At 42.1% G+C, this 19368-nt stretch overlaps 1 protein-coding gene across 4 annotated transcripts in view; it reads right to left on the bottom strand.

Moving 5' to 3' along the window:
• raraa (retinoic acid receptor, alpha a) overlaps positions 1-19368 on the bottom strand; it is a 154084-nt gene that overhangs the window by 129484 nt on the left and 5232 nt on the right. For 3 of the 4 annotated variants that reach the window (XM_022204894.2, XM_051939534.1, XM_051939535.1), the window contains exon 2: positions 3305-3374. The exons of the other annotated variant lie outside the window; for it this stretch is intronic. The gene's annotated coding sequence lies outside the window, so the exon portion shown is untranslated. The remainder of the gene's footprint in view (positions 1-3304; positions 3375-19368) is intronic. 4 annotated transcript variants of the gene reach the window in all.

The following is a 19368-nucleotide window of genomic DNA, read 5'->3' as shown; positions in this document are numbered from 1 at the left end:
CTGGGGTTTTCTGCATACAGTATCGGGTGGTGCTTTGTAGCAACACTCAAATCCAGGGAGGTCTCTTCATCAATTTCAGCACTCGCACACACACTCCATACTACAAACATTCACGCTGTTGGTCCAAAACCAGCTTTGAGAGCACCAAACTTCATAAAACAAGTTCTAACGGAAGGCTTAATTTATGACCTCAAATAGATTAACACTGATTTCTTCAAAACACAGTACATAAAAACAACACAAAGGCATAGTTTCATTAAAGCAACACTTTACGAGTGGCACTTTGTTATGCTGTGGATTATGGGTATTGTAAAAACTGAGCACCGCCACATAAAAACACAGTAAACAGGATTGGTAAACTTATGGGCATTAATTCAAGCGCTTGTGGGAAGAGTGCTAAATCTAAATTACTCTCCCACTAATGCAAAAGAGAAAACCATGCTGGCTTCCAATAAGACACACAAACATTTCCTCGAAATATAACAAAAATATGACGCACTGCTGCCAGAGAATCAATAACTGCATCACTTCTGCACATTAATGCAGTGCTTCAAACTTGGCATCAATCCGCCATTTCTCAGCTGGTCAGCGCTGTGGACACAATCAAGTCTGCTTTGGGAGAAAAGTGAAATACACTCAGAGTTACGTGTAAGACATGAGCTGTTTGTGTTCATATTATGCGTGTGAGATGTCTAGTCAGTGTGTGTGGTAAGAGAGTAGAGGAAGGAAGGGTCGGACAAGGCCACACAAAGGGGCGTGGGACCCAGGATGGCGAGACAGAGGAAGAGATAGAGAGAAAAAAGGGAAAGAACAAAAGATGGAAGCACGGATGGAAAGACGGAGACTGGGATTTAGAGGTCCGGGTGAAAGCAAAAACAGGAAGCAATTTGTGTCAGCTCGGATGGCCCGACAGCACCCACTCCTCATCACATGCTGGCACGTTTCACTGCTCTTTGACTGCGCAGTCAGAAACTACCCCTTTACACACACAATAAGGTAAACCAACGACTGTGTGGATGAATGCACAGTGGAGGACACTGGCTGTATTAGTTTGAATGATATTCATGTTGTCAAACTGTTCAATTTTGTCACTGTGAGTGGAGTGCACACTCACAAGCGAAAAACCAATTGAGCATCAGCACTTGCAGCACACTTCTGCTTTCCTGTTGATGGTGAGGAAGTAAGATGCCACACAATTTCTTGCTATTCAAATGCCTTACAATAAATGAGCTCACCAGCACAAAACACCAACTGAACTGGAAGCATTTTACTCAACCGTAACTCTCCAAATTTGGAAGTATGAGTAAATCTGACATAGTCAGTTGGTTCATCGGCATGTGGAAAAGCTGAAGAGGCCCAGTATGCAAAACAATCACACACCTGTCATATTTACCACAATGAGGGATCAAACAATGTATATCTACATGAATAAGGCGTTTTTAAAAAGTACAAAAACCACAATAGCATTGTTGCAAGACAAAAAATAAAAGACTACACTGATTATTCAATTTTGTCCAGCTTTGTTGGAGAATAATAAGCCTAATTACACAGGAACAACTGTGCATAAACAACACATTTCAACTTCCCTTCCATGTGTGGAGTGGAGTAAGAAAAAAGTACAACTCAGGAAAAAATAAAATAAAACACAGGAGTCCCATTCTAGACAGAGGGAGAGGGAGAGGCAGCGGGCTCAGCAGTCACCACCGACCTACCGCACAGAGTGTGAATCATTAAAGGCATGTGTTCCACATCAACTGCCGGGGCCGCTTCCCAACCCACTTATGAGATTGAATCTAAATTATGATGGGGAGGGGGGGGTTAAATACCACTTCACGTGGAGATGAAAACCCCAAACCTGCTAACTCAGAGACTGAGAGTGAGAAAGAGCGGGACATAAAGTGGAAAATGACTGCATGCAAGTACTGCATGTACTGTCTGCCAGTTCACAAAGTAAAACAGCAATAAATAAATGAAGCAGCTAATGGAATAATTACATGACTTCCAAAAAGTGTGACGTTTCATCACGAACAGATGAAGTGAATAGGATGAAGAGAATAAACAACTAAAAGGAAAGCCAAACTGAACTGAAAACTGACCTACTTTAATTCCTACATGTTTTTCTGGCTGCTTTTCCGAGTCTCTAGCTTTACAAAAGCTAAGACAACACAGCGGGACAACTTTCTCCAAAGAAAATAAATCAAATGGTGAGAAAAGACAAAAGAAGAGAGTGGATCTCAGAGCTGTATGCACATAAGGCCAAAGTGCCAGCTTTGGACTTGTCCATCAGGCCAGCCATACGCCAAACTGGTTGCCAACAGGGGAGTATCTGCCAGACCACTTGTCATCCCCACTTACGACACATGGACGTCTTCTGTGGGTGTGAATATCCGTTTGTGTACAAAAAAACACTCCCTCACTGGTGCAGGCATCCAATCAATGGGTCTTCTGGAGATTGGCTGGCATATTAGTACAAATACCAGTCCGTTTGCTTTTACTTGGAGGCTGGTATGGGGGCAGGTGTTCATCAGGGGAAATAGATCACCTTTTCCCCCCAGGGCCAGGAAGGGACGTTAAGAACAGGACAGGATGGGACTGGACAAGACATGAAAGGACAGGGAAGCAAAACACACGTTTGTACGTGCCAGAGGAGACAAAATAGAACAGGACAGGACAAACTGGGTACTTTGATTGGCTGAGAGGAATTCGCCTCCTTCCTGTCAGTCATTATTGTGGCAACGTTCTGGTAAAACAACATGAAATGGTGTAAAGTAATAAGAAGGAGATTCTCTCTGCAGCTGATAGAAGGAGGAGGAATCAGGCCCAAAAAATTAATCCATATTCACAAAGCGATGGTCCACGTTCTTCAAGGCAGTTCCTAATGATAAATGGCTGTTTGTGTTTCGTCTTTGTCACTGTTACATTACAGAAAAAAATCGAATGCTGCCAGCTCCATGTCTGATGCAACAGACCCAGTGTTAGACTTCTAATACTAGCAGCAGGCAGAGCACAAGATGCAAGAGGGTGTGAAAATAATTCCACAGGTTTGACAAAACATTCAGCGCAAGCTCTGACCTTTACAAAGCTTGTGAAAAGTAAAAGATATGACAAAGAAAAAACAAGAACAACAAACTTAATCATGAGCTAACCACTGAACACGCCCACAAAAACCAATATGGCAGCTACACGATAAGAAACAATGCTAATGTATAGAGAGCAAGATGGTATTTGGTACGCACAGACACAAGTACCGAGTGTGGAAAGTCCAATTACCCAGAGTAGACAGCAGCGACAAATTCAGGCTTACCCCAAAAACGTCAATCTCCCTGTCCTTGGCCAAGGAAATCTCCCTTTGAATCGATTGCTGCTCCTAAGCTCTGAGGAGAGAGGAAGAAAGAGAGAGAAAGATATTTGAAACCAAGAGCTTTGTGGTCCTTATCCACGTGCTGCAGACTCAGTGACTCCCTAGCCTCTCTGGCACAGAACTGCTTCACTACATGAAAACTCTTACACTCTTTTTCCTTCTCATACTCCCTGTAATCTCCCCACCCTTTTCCAATAGATTGGACTTTCTCACTTGCTACATTTCTGCCCCAGACATCATGTGAAAAGTGGAGTAAAACAGTGCTTTTGTGGTGTGTGAATTACCTTGGGCCTAGCAAGGCACAGTAGTGCTTATGGCCACAACTCAATTACAGCAATGTGAATCAGGTGGCGGCCTAGAAATCCCCTCAGCCTGATACACAAATAGGGACACAGAGGCGCCTTCATTGCCAAGACAGAGACAAATCTAAGTGGCGTGTCATCTTGCATTATACTGTGTATTAACGTTTGTGACAAATAAAGGTCTTGAATCTTAAATCTTCATAGTAGGACAGATGGATGGCTGCTGCATGTAAGGCTCTAGTGGCACTGAATTGGAAGGGGCGTGTGATTAATGCCATGTTGTTTATGCATGTTGCCAAATTATCTTAAGTGTCTACCAACAGGTCTAGTTGCAAAACTAAACCGAAAGAGTCACACGGCACTTAAGATATCTCATAAATGGCACCTTTGTACTGTAGAAAGCTGGAAAAATGTTTTGTGGGATTGTTTTTAACCAAAAACAACTGGATGAAATTTACAGGACGGGGGTTTGCACATGCTAAAAGGCACTTTGTTGGATTTCACGAATTCAACAGAAATGCCAAACTGCACAATCATGGTCAATCATATTTGAACAGAAAATTGGTTTGTGTCAAAAGCACTCAGAAGCAGTGAGCTTATCCTGTCTTTCTCTTCGAGGAGAAAACAGAGACCACTTCTTTTTAGCATATCCTGGCTACAGGATCCCTCCAGCACCAACAAAATGTAGAACTGTGCACCAGGACAAGATTTTCCAACAGCATGTTCAAGAGAAACCAATGACATTTAAAACTGTGGTCTGTTTAGAGTTTATTTCTCTTCGATTCTGAGAACACAAGTTTCCTTACTTTAGCTAACAAGGAAAGGAGCAAGATGTGACAGAGGACAGAGCTCTTCTGATGAACATGCTAATGGTTGCTCTTTATAAGGGTCAAAATACCATTAGAAAAAAAATACCCTCCCTCAGGGCAGAAGTGGCATTAGTGCCATTTTTACAAGCAGCAAATGAATTTCACACATATTCGTTATCACGAGCTCTTGAGGACCTTCAAGTCAAGGAGGTGTGCATTTTTACAAAACTAGTGTATGTGTCTTCACTACAAATTGTTTTAATTTACACACCGCACAATAGAAACTGGCTTCTATGGAAAACGCAATGCAGCAGTGAATTCATATTTTCAAATTCGTGTGAAGTTTCTCGCTGTAGGTCGGCGTACTAACATTTCCGTAACACTTCTAACAGGGCACAAACAAGAACTGCACCCAATCACATTATCAGAAAGACAAGCACGAGCAATAGTACTTGAAGTTGTGTGAAACGTTTTTAGGAAAGGCATTTTCTACACACCTTTCTGTCTCACTGTGCCGTACAATTTAAAATCTATGCAGTTGCAAACTCAAATGACCATATAAAAAGCTTCAATGCAATAAGGACGGACACTGACTTCTTAGATAACTGACACTCTCCAATGATTAAAGTAATTTGAGTTACAAGACGTAAGCAGTAACTGGAGTTGCTTCAAGGAGTTTTTTTCTGAGTATATTTAAATAGCTGTAGCATCAGACAGTAGCAGGATTCATACAAGAGTCCCTAAAGCAAGAGAGAGTTAAATACTCATAATTATAAATTATCCCTGGCATGGAGAGCGGATCAGTCTGGGCCAGGATCCAACAGCCAGTTGAGCTGTCAGACACAGAACTGCAGTTTAGTTTGTTGCTTCCAATTGAGTTGTTAAAATACCTGCAGCATCAGGATACATTTGGGTGTCTGCAAAGCAAGAGAGTTGACCACATTTATGCACACAAAAGCAGAGGGAACTACAATAATTGACTATAATTACATAATATCCTCAAAATGGAGCGTGGATCAGTCGCGATCTAACACTTTATAAGCTGAAGTGAAATCATTTGTTGCATAGTGTCCATCTTCAGGTTGAGTCCTGAGCTACATCACAGCTATCAGGATATGTTTTACTCTAATGTTAGTAAAGTAGTAGTTAGATTTTCATTACACATGGACAGGATTTTCAGTTTTCAGCTTTTCTTTCCTATTGTTGGCATTGCTATCTGTATTAATTGAGTCCAGATAAAATCCAAATAGACTCTTTGATCTTAAGCAAGCTCCTACTGACACCACTATGTGATTGGTTATACATCAAGTCATGAGTAATAGCCTACCAACAATGAAAGCTACTGTGATACAAACAGACACAAAGGAGTGGATTTGCAGGCTGGAGCATTTCCGCTGAGTGACCGGAACTGTGTTTCCAAGGTAAGGTAACAGATGTTGCTGAAGTTACAATAAACGTGTCATTCTCAGTTTCCCCTACTTAAAACGTCTGAATAATTCACTTTGTTGCAATGCTGTACAGTTAATTGTAACAAGATAAGTATAATAATTATGTTGAAATAGATATTATATATCTTTGAGTAATAAGGGAACTTGTTCTTAGTGTTTTTACTTTTTAACTTTATTGTTTGGAGCTTTTACACATCCATTTTAATGTCTATGTTGTGTTTTGTCATAAACCTGTTTGTCTGTAACTCAGTGTTGTTTTGTATATTGTCTAGTACAAGTCCCTTAGTGTTGTTTGTCAGTGACTCAATTAGGGCTGCAACGATTCCTCGAGTTACTGGAGTAATTCAATTACTAAAATTCCTCGAGAAAAAAATTCTTTGAATCAAGGCTTCATTTAATCAACTAATGCTAGACCTCAGGTCATGAAATGGCGGAACGCGGTCTGAGGTCGGACCCAGACTTCATTCGATACAAACCGGGTCCCTAAATTTGATAGGATGCTTCTATTTTAACTAGTGCAGCTTTTCCATTGTTTTTGGCAGGGGTGTCCAACCAGTCCGCGGTCTAAACGGTCGTCTAAACTAGCCGTTGGTGAACGAAAACAAGGACAGATTCAGCTGCTGCACAACTTTTGTCTCACTTCAATGCTTTCAGAAACACTTTTTCCTGAAGTGTTTTTGAAATAAAAGAGAACGTTTGTGGCCGAGCCACTATGTTTATCCAACGCATCTTCCAAACTGTCAAGCTGAAAGCTCGGTCATCACATGTCCACATAGCGGCCCGTTGAAGCTTGAGCGCTGTCATGTGACAATGTTGTGGCCCGCTAGTGATTGCACACCATGCATGCGATTTTCAGATGCGGTGAGTTTACATGTGGGAAAAACGCATCTAGTGGACATGTACCTTAACTGTAAGTTTTCTGCAAGTATTCAGACACCGTGCCGGAATTCGGGCAAGCGGTACCAGCGTTTGGCTCGAAAAAAATAACAGATAGGACTGGGAATGAGGGGAATGCAGCTTTTGATCTCAACCAAACTAATATCACTAGCCAATGGGAAGTAGAGCGGGTGTCCAGGACGGTTATTTCTGTTGCACAGTTGCTCACTTTCGCTTTTGATGCTGTAGCGCATGCCTAGTGCAGAATCCGATGACTCGATTAATCGCCAGAATAATCGATAGAATACTCGATTACTAAAATAGTCGATAGCTGCAGCCCTAAACTCAATGTTTTTTTGTTATGTTGTTTGAGGACAGGCCTCTCTTGAGAAAGAGACCCTGTGTCCCAATGAGAATACCTGTATAAAGGCTCAGTTAAAAGAAATTTTAAAAGGGGTGCCCATGTAGGCATCCAAGTACCCGCAGCCTCTTTCTAAAATTGGATATGCATTAGCAGTCTCCTCTAATGGACAGACCTGCAAAAAACTGAGCAATAGCCATAGCATTACAACAAATGAGGAAAAATGCTACTTTCACTATGGCAAAGGCTACGCTAACAACTTAAGGACTTAATTATGTTAGCGGCTAAGTTAGAGGGCACCCACACATTACTCCCGAAACAGTGGCTTGAAAACAGTGACGAATAATGCTTTAAGATATGGGCTGCAGAGGTAATAAGAGCGACAGAACAGCAGAGATTAAGAAAACAGAGAGGAGCAGCAGATGTAACTGCAGGGGAAGAGGACACATTCCCTGCATTCCAAATTGCATACGTTTTATTTTTCTTTTCAGTATGTACTGCAGCTGTTTTCACAAAGTACATGTTGCATGCAGTACTCATGCGATTGGGATATACTACTTCCCACTTAAGCTGTAACCATCTAGCGCTTATACTCGTGACAGTCTGTACTGTGAAAACATCAAATTGTGTGCTTTCAGACTTGTTACTCAAGTGAGACACTGTGAAACGTTTGACGTATCTTTCGCCACACAGAGGACTGCGGTTCAGAATCATCAGAAAAACTTGCATACTGCAAAATGAGACCGAATATAGCAGGACATCCTGGTATTTTTGGCATACTATATACTGAGACACACTAAATCTTTTTCTGCATAGTATAAAGTACAGCAGTATGGAAGCTGGAACACACCCAGTTATCAATGTCAGCGCAAAGAGAGGAGAGCATTATAGCATCACATGATTCTCAGACACCATTTTGTCTATTGCTATTTGCATATGCAGCTATAATAATCCTTAATAATGAAGAAGCCTAGTTGTGAACGACAGGTTCCTTGCTATTTCCTGCCAGTAATATATAACATTTAACGTAAATCGGTTCCAAATATCGGTTACCTTGATCACTAATTATCAGTATCAGCCCTGAGAAAAACATATCTGTCCACGTACATATCATGCAATCTTTGCACTATCACAACCAGAGGATGTGCACATAACACTTGTTGGTGGTTGGTCCCACCCATTTACAAGCAGGTGGCAAAGTACACAGTCATAAACCTTACAATATAACATACTCTAATCCAATACAACACCCACATCCTGTAGCCTGCAGCCAACGACAAATAGATTGATACACTTGGCATGTGTTTTGTATGTGACAACTCAAAAACAAAGACTGTATGCAGTATGTAGCTGCAAGCTAATTACCTCCTACATGACCTTGGTAATGAGATATTTACACACTTTAATTTATAAGATTGTGGCTCTGTGTTGCTGCCTCTTATCCATTCCAACCCAACAATCAGCCGGCTGTTGGCTGGTTTGTGTAGAGACCCTGAATGACTCCTTATGTCCCCTCCTGTTGTGTTACACACACTTTCTTCCTGTTTGTGAATCTGAATCGTGTTTGAATGATGTGTTTTCACTGATTCACTACACCAAGGGCCACTTAATTTCTAGAAAGAGGAGGCAAAACGAAACGAGCACAGAGTTTATGCACATACATGTGTGTGTGTGTGTTTGTGCATGCAAGTGCGAGCCTGGAGCCTACACTGATGAGAGTGGACAGGAGCAGCCTGAGGTAATAACATCTTTATCCTTGCTGATGGCTGAAAGCAACTCACAGCAGACACCAACCTTTGACACACACACATACACACACTGTTGTATTTCCATTACTACAGAGGACATTATATTGACTTACGTTCATTTTCTAGAGACTTGCTCAAGCATTAAAATGTATCTTCGCTTTAAAATTCAATGATTTATGTTATGGGGACTTGCTTTTTATCCCAATGGCAAACAGTTTTAGGTCACTACATCATGAGAAATTGCTGCCCATAGATATACACAGACACAGACACAGACACAGACACACACACACACACACACACACAGATACACACACACAAGGAGAAGAGGAGGCCCTCACTGCTGGAGCCATGCCAGAAAAGTCCATCTGCTTTTCAAATGAACCCAATTTACCGCACATAGAAGGCCTCGATCACTCAGGAGCTCACAGCCTCACCAAGCCGACAGCCTGAAACAAAAATAAGGTAGGGTCACCCAATCCTCAATGTATGGCCTACCATCAGCACCTGGGACTGGGTTTTGGGTTGCTCACCTGCTGACGGTTCAAAAGGTTTGATGGGAAGCTATCCAACTTTCGCGTACAATCACTCATCAGCCCTGTGACGTTCATTTACTCACCGTGACAGCATCCCCCCTGCACAGGCTCTCAGCAACAAATACATAAAAATCTGAGTGCGGGTACGACCAGCAATCTCCGAGTGTGTGCTTACTTGGAATGGCAGCCCCGCGGCGAGAGTCATGAGCTCGCATTAAAACAGACACAATGTGTTGTTTTAACTCGCTTGCTTCAATAAAATTCCACGGCTGCACGCGAACACACACATTCACAAAATATAAACCCCCACTTCTTGAGGCTCTCAGCGGTGGAAAGCCCCTTCAGTGACACATAGATCACATAACCTCTCCTGACACAGGAGGACAGCACTCCCAATGGAAAGATGCAGATTCACATACGCTGAGTGCCGGCCAAGGCTCCAGACTGCCATTGTCCTTCAAAGTCATCCAAAGAAAACAATGAAGGGGGTCACGCAAGGCCCCCTGTGGAATGGCAAATAACCAGAGAGAGTGAGACAGAGAGCCAGAGAGGAAGAGACAGAGAGCGATTCAGAGAGACAGACAGTGGGAGAGAGAGAGAGGAAGTGAGAGCGACTAATCCACTCTGACAGTGTTATATGGAACACCAAGTGCAAAATATGATCATCTGGGGACAGGTGAATTCCACTAATGTTCAATCATTCAGGAAGAATCTGACACCGCTTGAGTGGAAACTATGTCACCTTCATGATGTAGAGAGCAAAAACACACATCTAGAGAAAGACTGTAAATTAGCTCACCTCTAGGTATAGAAAAATTATAGTGAACATAATACACGGTGAAAACGCATTCGCTCGACTTTGAATTTTACGACTTAATTAAATTCTCTGAAATATAACCATCTCACAGAGTACAATCATCTAAGCAGGTGTTGCTAAGGTCAAAGCCATGTATGGGCAGAAAAAGGGGATAAAATCCAAACAATATCAAAGGCTTAGATTGTGGAGGTGTTAATCATTCATTAGTGCTGAGTGACCCTCATTATAAAACCATCTTTGTTGTCGTTATTCATCTGGCATAAAATGCTAGCCTGTTAATTCAGACTCAGGATGTCGACAATAGGCGGTCTACAAAAGGCTTGGAAGGCACAGTCCCCCTCCCGATTGGTCTTTCATATGCTAATGAGGGAACTGTTTTGGGTTTACTGGCCTGGTTGGAAATGATTTAGGGCGACACCGGTGCTCTGAGCCTTTATGTTTAGGCTGACCGTGGGGGCTCATACATCACCCTGATCATTAATCAATTAGCGTCTCCTAGCCACCTGTCGGACACATCGGCACACAAAACATTCTTGCCCTTGGGCAGTTGCTAGACGATGATCATCAGTAGCACCGCCATTACCTTCCAACCCCTTCAGCACCCCACCCCCTCCCCTTTATGGTAATACCCTGATGGATTACATAATCACACCCAAACACTGTCCGCAACGTCAAGGGCTCCTCTCCGAGAGAAGCTGAGTGGAAGCGGCCACGGCGGATTCTTTTATGGGACTCCCTCCCTCCCAGCTCAATTGAACAGCAAGTTTTTTTAACATGTATTTCCACTCCGCTGTCTCAAACAGAAAAGGCCGAGCAAAGAGGAATTGATGCCGACCTTGAAGGAGAATCAATGCGCTGACGGCTATTCAAAAGTGCTGAATGCACACCAACGCCTCGTCCTCCATTGTTTTAAAATGCAACTGCCTCCAGTGGGGTATTGATGGTTGTTTGGTATTGATGACGTGCCACGGTAGCCAAATACATGCGAGATGGAAAGGTCCAAACTATCAGGATCTATGTGACATTAGTCCAGAAAAGTGATTTTGTTTCAACTAGATGAAGTTTCTTTTGAGTTGCAGTGAGGCAACTAAATGGTAGACAAACACACAGTGGCTTTCTGACTAACTGCTCATCACACATTCACCCAGGATCAAAGTTTCTGTTATGGAAAACTGAAAAAGAGAGCGGCAGAGCCAGACAGGTGAAAAATATTGTGTTAAATTTCTCATGGGCTGGGTTGTTTCAAACTCCATCAGGCTCTGTATGTCAAGGAGCCACTTGAGACATTGTGTTTTGGGAGCGATGGTGATTGAAAAATTCCTTTAAGATTTCTGTTTAACAACTGTCCTTCACCTAGCCACCACAAATTGTGTTTTTTTTCTGGAGATCTGTATGTAAATTTGAACTCTTATGCAAAGGCCCTTACTGCCACTAGACAATCTCTTTTTCACAGCCGTGCTTCCCTGACAATAGACAACTCCCACCACCCTCCCATCCAACCCCCCAAAACCCTTCACATTTTTCACACTTTTTTTTGTTATTTGGAACTAATTCTTAAAAGCAGCTGAAGAGATAAGTGGCACTAAAATTAGAGCCTAATCCGCCAACCCTCAATGTGAGGACATGGAGAAAGTAGATTTGTCAAGCCTTGATTTAGCAGTATTCTTTCATTATAAAAGTAGCACTCTTCACGCAGCTTAGCGGTACGAAATGGCTCAATCAGTCTCATGTGGAACATTTAAGTAGGAAGGGGAAAGAGGATGGAGCGAGGGCCTATCTGTGAACCCAGAAAACTTGGCATCATGCTTGTGCCATTATTGTGCTACATTCATTGTTATTCCTACCTGTGTTGCACTCTTCAACTCTGAGGGTTACCCCATGAAAATGACATTCGCCATCCACTTCTAAAGGCACCAAACACAAGAGCTGTTTCACTGGGGGATTGTAGAAAATCTGGGCCACTGTGTTGGGTGTGTAAAGTGTGTAACACAGGGCTAGGCACTGGAGACTAAGAGTTTTTTTTCCCCTTATTTTGTCCGTTAAATCCAACCAGCTCAGGCAAGGAGCCAGCTACCAACATTATCAGGTGGATTTTCAAAAGAACAAAAGCTTCTCTGCGATTCTTTACACTGCCAGTGGAGAAAAAAACTGAACTGAAACTCCATCTAGCAAGGATATTCTGTGTGTGTGTGCGTGTGTATGTGTGTGTGTGTGTGTGCATGTGTGTAAGAGTGAGAGAGATTGTGTGTGTGCATACACATAAGCCCCTTGTCCTTGGTATTTCATCCAAATCTATTTCTTCCAGAAGATTATTTCCATGATAATCTCACACTTTCTTCTATTTACTTATCTCTTCGCTAAGGTCCTAAAAACCGTCTGTGATATTAGAAGTGGAAAAGGTCAAAACTTAAGCTGGGAACACAAGGAAGAGAGCATATCTGTTCGAGCTCACTGTGTCTAATCAGAAATGTATTTCAGAGGCCACAGGCCAAATAATAGATATTTTTGGAAAGATAAAACTGGAAGGGGAGAACATTTCACACTTGACTGCAAACAAGGAAAGTGCATAGTTGTGTTGCCTGGTATCTGTTGGTGGACAAGCAGAGAAAACTATTGCCTGAGCAGATAAAGGCCATCGACGGGGTGCACAGGCAGAGAGAAGACAGCGGGAAGGAGGAGGGTGATGGGTGACAGGGCAAAGGCTTAACCTCTTCAGGTCAATAGGTGATAAGTAACATTTATCATACCTATGCAAGCTGCTAAATGAGAAACCAGGGAGCCTCTCTCTGAAGAAACTAAGCCACATTTTGATGTCCAAGTCCAATGGAGCCTGGGCCCACTACTGGCAACCAGATGCCCTGTGTTTATGACAGAGACAAATACTGGAATCCCTAAGTGGAAAAACATGCCTGTTGGCACACAGTAGCGGCAGTGAAACATTACATCATTTTGACGATTTAATGAGCACAGCCTGGACCAGATCAGAAGTTTAAATACCTGCCAATGCCAATATAAAACCTTGTATTTCATGCTTCATGAGAGAGGCTCAAAAATAGGTTTCATTTGATAGGACAACAATGGTTGAGGGATGAAGGGGTTGTGTTTGAGGGGGACACAAGCAGCACAAAGTCCTAACGAAAGCCTCGCAAGGTATCTGAACACAGGGAATCCACGGAGCCACAGCTCAGCCACACTGACATGCACATGGAGGAAATCACAAAGAAGCAATTGAGTGCGAAGACCCAATTTGGCACAGACTTATCTGAAAACACTCCACCCCCAGGGGACCGTCCAACAGTGGCTCTCTGAAGGAGCACGGCAGCTCGGTATTGTTTTGGTGCTCTGGACTAGTGCACAACAGTCCGAGTGGGTATCCAGGGCCAGAGGCCAACCGAGAATGAAAACGCGCCGTTGTGCGGAAGGACAATTTGGACACACCCACGCAGCAGACATCCATCAAGTGAAGATGACAGGTAATTTCATAAATAAAACAAACATAGCCTTCATGTTAGCCATTTCATAACTTGTGCATGGGCAGAAAACCAACAATGATTCTACTGGAAGTGAAGTGCACAAACAAAACACAAATTAGAGAAAGAATCTCATTTCCATATCCCACACCTCCAACGCACTGAAACGATTTACAGTTTTCAGTTACACGAACTTCAGAGTCACGAGAAGATTTTCTCATAATCTGTTCAGGCATTCAAGCATTCAGACTGTCCAAATGAAGAAAACCATTATTTTCAGGCATTTTTATAGGAGATTTCTACATTATTCAAGGTTTGAAACTTAATGAAATGCACAGTGGGACTGTCAAATCCTTGTCATCAGCTTGAGGGCAGAAGATGTCAGCGGGTACTTGGGCTGAACACTTTGGGGAAAAATATTTAATAGCAATTTTTTTGCTAGATATTGCGAGATAATTTTCTGAAATTAGGCTCAACTTCAACATTCTGTGTTTAAAACTAATTACAGAGCATTACCACAAGATCAAACGCATGACCGTAAAACAAGGCCCATGTAAACCATCGCCGCAACACTTTAAACCATGGGACAGACATGCGACAAAATGTACGAGGTTTGGCTATTAAATAACAACAATGGGCTTATTCCAACTGAATCAATGATTGCTCACTGATGAATGGGCAACCATAAACAATCCCTGAAAGTTTCAATCCAACCAAAAAATTAAAATTCAATTACAGAATTAGTTTTATTATTTAACAGGACACCCTGCATATTCTAAATTGCAGCCTTTGCAATAAAAATGCAGCTTTAAAATCAATTTATTATTCAGCCCTAACAGGCACTGAAAAACCTGAATGCATGTTGCACAAAGCATAGTCTGAAGGCAGGATTCGAAGATGAAAATAGAGCTTTACTACGTAAAAATATGGTGGAATAGAGACTACAAATAATCCAAGAAAAGATCCCCAACAACAGCTTGAAATGTAATGCACACCATTTACACACAGCCTCATAGTTTGGCGCTGCCCACCAGTCAGGACAGAGTAAATTCAAACAGAATCACAAAGGCTCTGCACTAACAAACAAAAAAGATGTGTATTTTTGCCATTACAAAAGTATACCTTTCAGATATGTACAACAATTGCACTCTTCTTACAATGCAAAAATCCACACCTGTTTCCACTTTGTCACTCAACGAGCAGATGACCTGAAAAAACACTACAAGCTGTAAAAAGACAATAATCTATTACATCCCATCACCAGCACTGTAATCGACTTCTTTCTTTAAGTTGACGGATAAATATAACTGACTAAACACTCAAACAATGAGCTGAACACAATAATTAGCTTCAGTGAACCCAGTAATGCTGGGGGGAAAAAGGTGAACTCAAAAGGCAACGAAGCAGCGTTTTCACATGTGCACAGGTGTGACAATGGGCAGAGCTCCAGATGCTCTGCAAATAGTTTTCTCTTCATTTTTCACATTCTTACTTCCACCACTGCTCGTATTCACTGCTGAACCGATCTCGTCACTTCTGTGCTCTCAGTGATGGTCAGACAGAAAAGGAGACGCAGAGGTTGAGCGATTGAAATCATCCTCAAGGCTCGGACCGATTTTTTTTTTTTTTTCAATGTCAACACTTTAAAATGTCAAGGCAGGAAAAGTGTTACTGGCAACCTTCATTTCAATTCATGTGTCCCAGCAGAGCATAGCAGTGAGCCCTGAGAGCTGGCAGAACTAAACGGGATGCAGCTATTCAGTGCTGTTGATGTAAATACAACATGCTTGTTAAGGCCATATTGGAATGTGTTTGTGCGCCTTCCACAGGAAAAAAAAAACTCTTCAATATCTGTCTTTATGAGGTAGAACAATGCAGTCTTTGAGTCAAGTCTATCTCTGGCTTACAGTCCTTGAGTGTGGCAGAAATCCCTCTGTTGACACAGAAAGCCAGCGTTTGCTGCAGGGACTTAGGTTTGCAACTAGAAATGCATCACAAGGTAGCTGTACAAACCATTCAACATCAAGTGTCCTTGAGTTCTTTTGCAGCTCCTCAATATTTAGCTTCAACTGTGTTGATCTGTGTTTTGGATTTATTACCACATCCTGTTGTACTTGGCTTTCCTCCCACCATGTTAGGTTTTACATTATATATACAAATAAACTATTATCAATAAATAAACTTACTGGTAATAATAGGCATGTCAATTGGGTTACGAAGAAAATCAGTATTGGACTGAAAAGGGTTCATGGCAATCTTAATGTCTTAATGTAGAAGTTTTTCGGAAGGACGGCCAAGTGTTTCCTCATTCTTGCTGAATGAAAGTCATAGTTTGTGGTTCTAGCAAGCTTATACCACCTTAGGTGCATCTCATGGTGATCTGCAGGATGGCTCAGGCATTTTTTAATGGATCATATTAAGTCCCTTCCTCATCCTCTCCAATCATTTGTTAATCACAGTTTATTGTAGTTCTTTAAACACTAGAGAGTATTCTTTGACAAGCATCATGGCACTGAAAGTGAGGGAACTAATCAAATAAACAGGTGGGTTTTTCAATTAATGTCTTGCAAACACACAGCGGTAAGCAAAGCAACTTGTTTTGCTTCTATTTTGATGCTAGTTCGCTGGTGGAAAACACCTCTAAAGTTCTGCTGTTGATAGAAAACTGCATTTGAACCTCAATGTCTTTCATGTGGTGGATGAAGAGAGAATGTCTATATCCTGTCCAAACCTTCCTGCCACAAGAGATATGCATGCTTTATTCCGTTGATGCAATACTAAACAATTCAGGCCGCAAACTATCATTAAAAAAGCTATTCAAAGAAACTAGTGATTGTATTATACAGAAAAATACAAATACGTAATCAGATACTCAGTAATGAATGACATCTGGGGCTAAACAAATATCCCTGAATACAACTGTGGGCAAAAGAACTGCCAATGTGTGAACTGGCAATTGGCACCAGGTTGAGTAGGCAGTGACTGAGACAACTAGGAATGGCTGATGTGTACAAATGAGAGGTTCTGCAGAAATCACCCTGGAACACGAAGCAGAGTGGTGCAGAGAAGCCTCCTGGAACACAGTCAACACATTTCACACATGCGGGGCCTGGAAACAACACGCTTGGGGCTTCCACCTTCATTTAGATGAAAATGGACCTCCTCGAGAGGAAATAAAGCCATTTTTAACTCCCCCTCCTGCTACGAGTCAGTCTCCCATAATATGCCCAGTCAATGGACTGTGGGTCTATTCAACTGCAGGCAGCCCACAGCACAGCCATAAATAATGTAGGGCAGCTCACATGAAACCCTAATCACCATTGTGCTGTCACCCAACAGAGAAGATTGCTTGTTTAATTTACTGCACCGCATCTGTCTCAGTTCTGCCCAATTTAGTTTCACAGTTTCAATGGGCAAGTACTCTAGGTATTTATCAATATGTTTTACACCCAATGCCATGAATCAATAAGAAAGCAATGTTCATGTATCTAAGTCTGTGTGAGCATGCTTGCCTTTTTGTGTGCACCTTGTTTTTTTTGGAGGGGGTGATGATGTGTTTGTATGCCATGAAGAACAAACAAGAAAGCTGCAGCTTGTGAAACAACAAAGGCTGGCTGAGAAGAAGCCATCAACACTCAATAACCAGAGCTCATTATTGGCCATATACAACGCACTTCATTACATTACTATTCCATTAGCATGCAGACATTTGCATATTCTAGTCACCTCTTTACAGTGGCTGTTGATCATAAATGGCAGCCATATGCTGCCTGGTGCGCCATATTACAGAATTATTACTGCGACACAAAAAGCTGAGAAAAATGGAAATTATGTTGACATGAAATGAAGTAAAAAACCAATCAAAGGATCCGCCATTATTGATAGCGTCTCACAGTCACACTGGCTGAATGCATATCATTTACAACCACAGGTTATGCTGTCTCTGTGACAAAAATCTGCAGGCTGAGGCCTCGTCTGCTGGTCTGGGTGCATTTCTGAGATGCCTTCCTCACATGCACTGTCCATGCAGCATATTTATGTATAAACTACCAACACATCAAAAACTCCATTAGATCCTATACGAATAAGATGTGGAAGATAAATTAGAATAACTGTGCATTAATAATTTCTTGCTGCTCACTCTTTGGATATTTCTGGCTTCGTGTTCCCTTCTTCAGCTGTAAACACAGAAAACCAGCAATCTAACAGTCATTGTACTGCAATGTTTCAGCAGTGATTTCGTGCAATGGCTCTTCACTGGGTCTGGCTGCACTGTGATGACAGTCCATGGAGACAGGATAAGTAGAAGTGACTCACTAGCTACATAGACTTGGCGGACACAAGCCAAGGCAGCAGAACAGTACGATAACGATGCTATGTGCCGAGGCACTTACAAGGAGCTAGCTGTTCGTGCTAGCAGCAGCAAAAGTGGTATCATCTTTTGTTTAGGACCATTATCTCTCCGCCATGGTGCTCTCTTCACACTGATAAATGTGGCCTAGCAATTTGAGCTAATGTGCAAGCAGCTGCAACCGCAGCAGCTGGGTAATACACTGTAAACTGACACATACGCCCACACAGGAGGCACAATGGAGAGGATTTGTTCCACTGAAATCAGCATTAAGATGTTTTGGTTTGTGCAGTGGTTTGAAAGTGGACATGGCGACTACACAGCAGACTCGCACGTCACATTCCCTATAGCTGACTGGGAATAACAGAGGAGCTGTCAAGTATCTTACCGAGGAAGATGAGGTTTGTTATGATGGGCAGCAGGCCAGCCATCAAATACTGATGTTGTCATCTGGAGAGTATTTGTTTGATAAAGCCTGCTGCTGTTGTTATTGTTGGAATCTTAGTATCCTTGGGTTTTTGACTATTTTTTGGACAAACCAAGACGTAATCTTGGACTCTGGAAAGCTGTTATACACAATTTTTAGTATTCTACTGAACAGAAAATAGATAATCAGCTAATTTAAACAATATGAAAAATTACAAAGTTGCTGCAACAATCTGAAGCAAACCAGGGAGACTACTACATGTACATTTTCTCCATCTGGCATCTGAGCAGTCTTTTTGTAACATCCTACCATCAAATCATGTAAAATTACACCAGAGTCAATAAGAAAATGGAAGGTTTTCTTATTCTGAACAGACAATCAGAAATCACTACAGTATTATAACTGACTGCAGACACACATTTGGCACAGAGTAGTGCTGGTATTATCAAGGATCACTTGAGGACATATTGGCTAGTCAGACATCTGTGTAAGTGACACCAGCTATCTAGCTAGCTGTCTGACTCATGGCAGCAGAGGGTTAACTTGGCAGCTCGGCTGTACAGCGCAGCTCTAAAAGGAATATTAACAGCATGTCCCTCAGTGCAGGCTGAGAGAGAGCAACAGGAAAAGGGAGGATGGAGAGAAAGGGAGAAAAGGCAAGGAGCAAAGGGGGTGGGTGTGCGAATCCAATTTCCAGTGACAGTGCGCTCAGGATCACTGTTTCAGTGAAAGAACATATCATCTGTCAAAGTTAATGGCAGTGTCCTGGGGAAAATGAAGGAAAATAGAATGAAGACCATTCATTAAGAAGGAGGGGGGATGGGGGTGTGTCGAAGCCATCGGTCTGCTCCACTGTCTCCCT

Source organism: Acanthochromis polyacanthus, chromosome 19 (genome assembly GCF_021347895.1).
Source record: "Acanthochromis polyacanthus isolate Apoly-LR-REF ecotype Palm Island chromosome 19, KAUST_Apoly_ChrSc, whole genome shotgun sequence".
NCBI lineage: Eukaryota > Metazoa > Chordata > Actinopteri > Pomacentridae > Acanthochromis > Acanthochromis polyacanthus.
The sequence above is the reverse complement of the archived record's forward strand: the minus strand, read 5'-3'. Positions and strand labels throughout refer to the sequence as shown.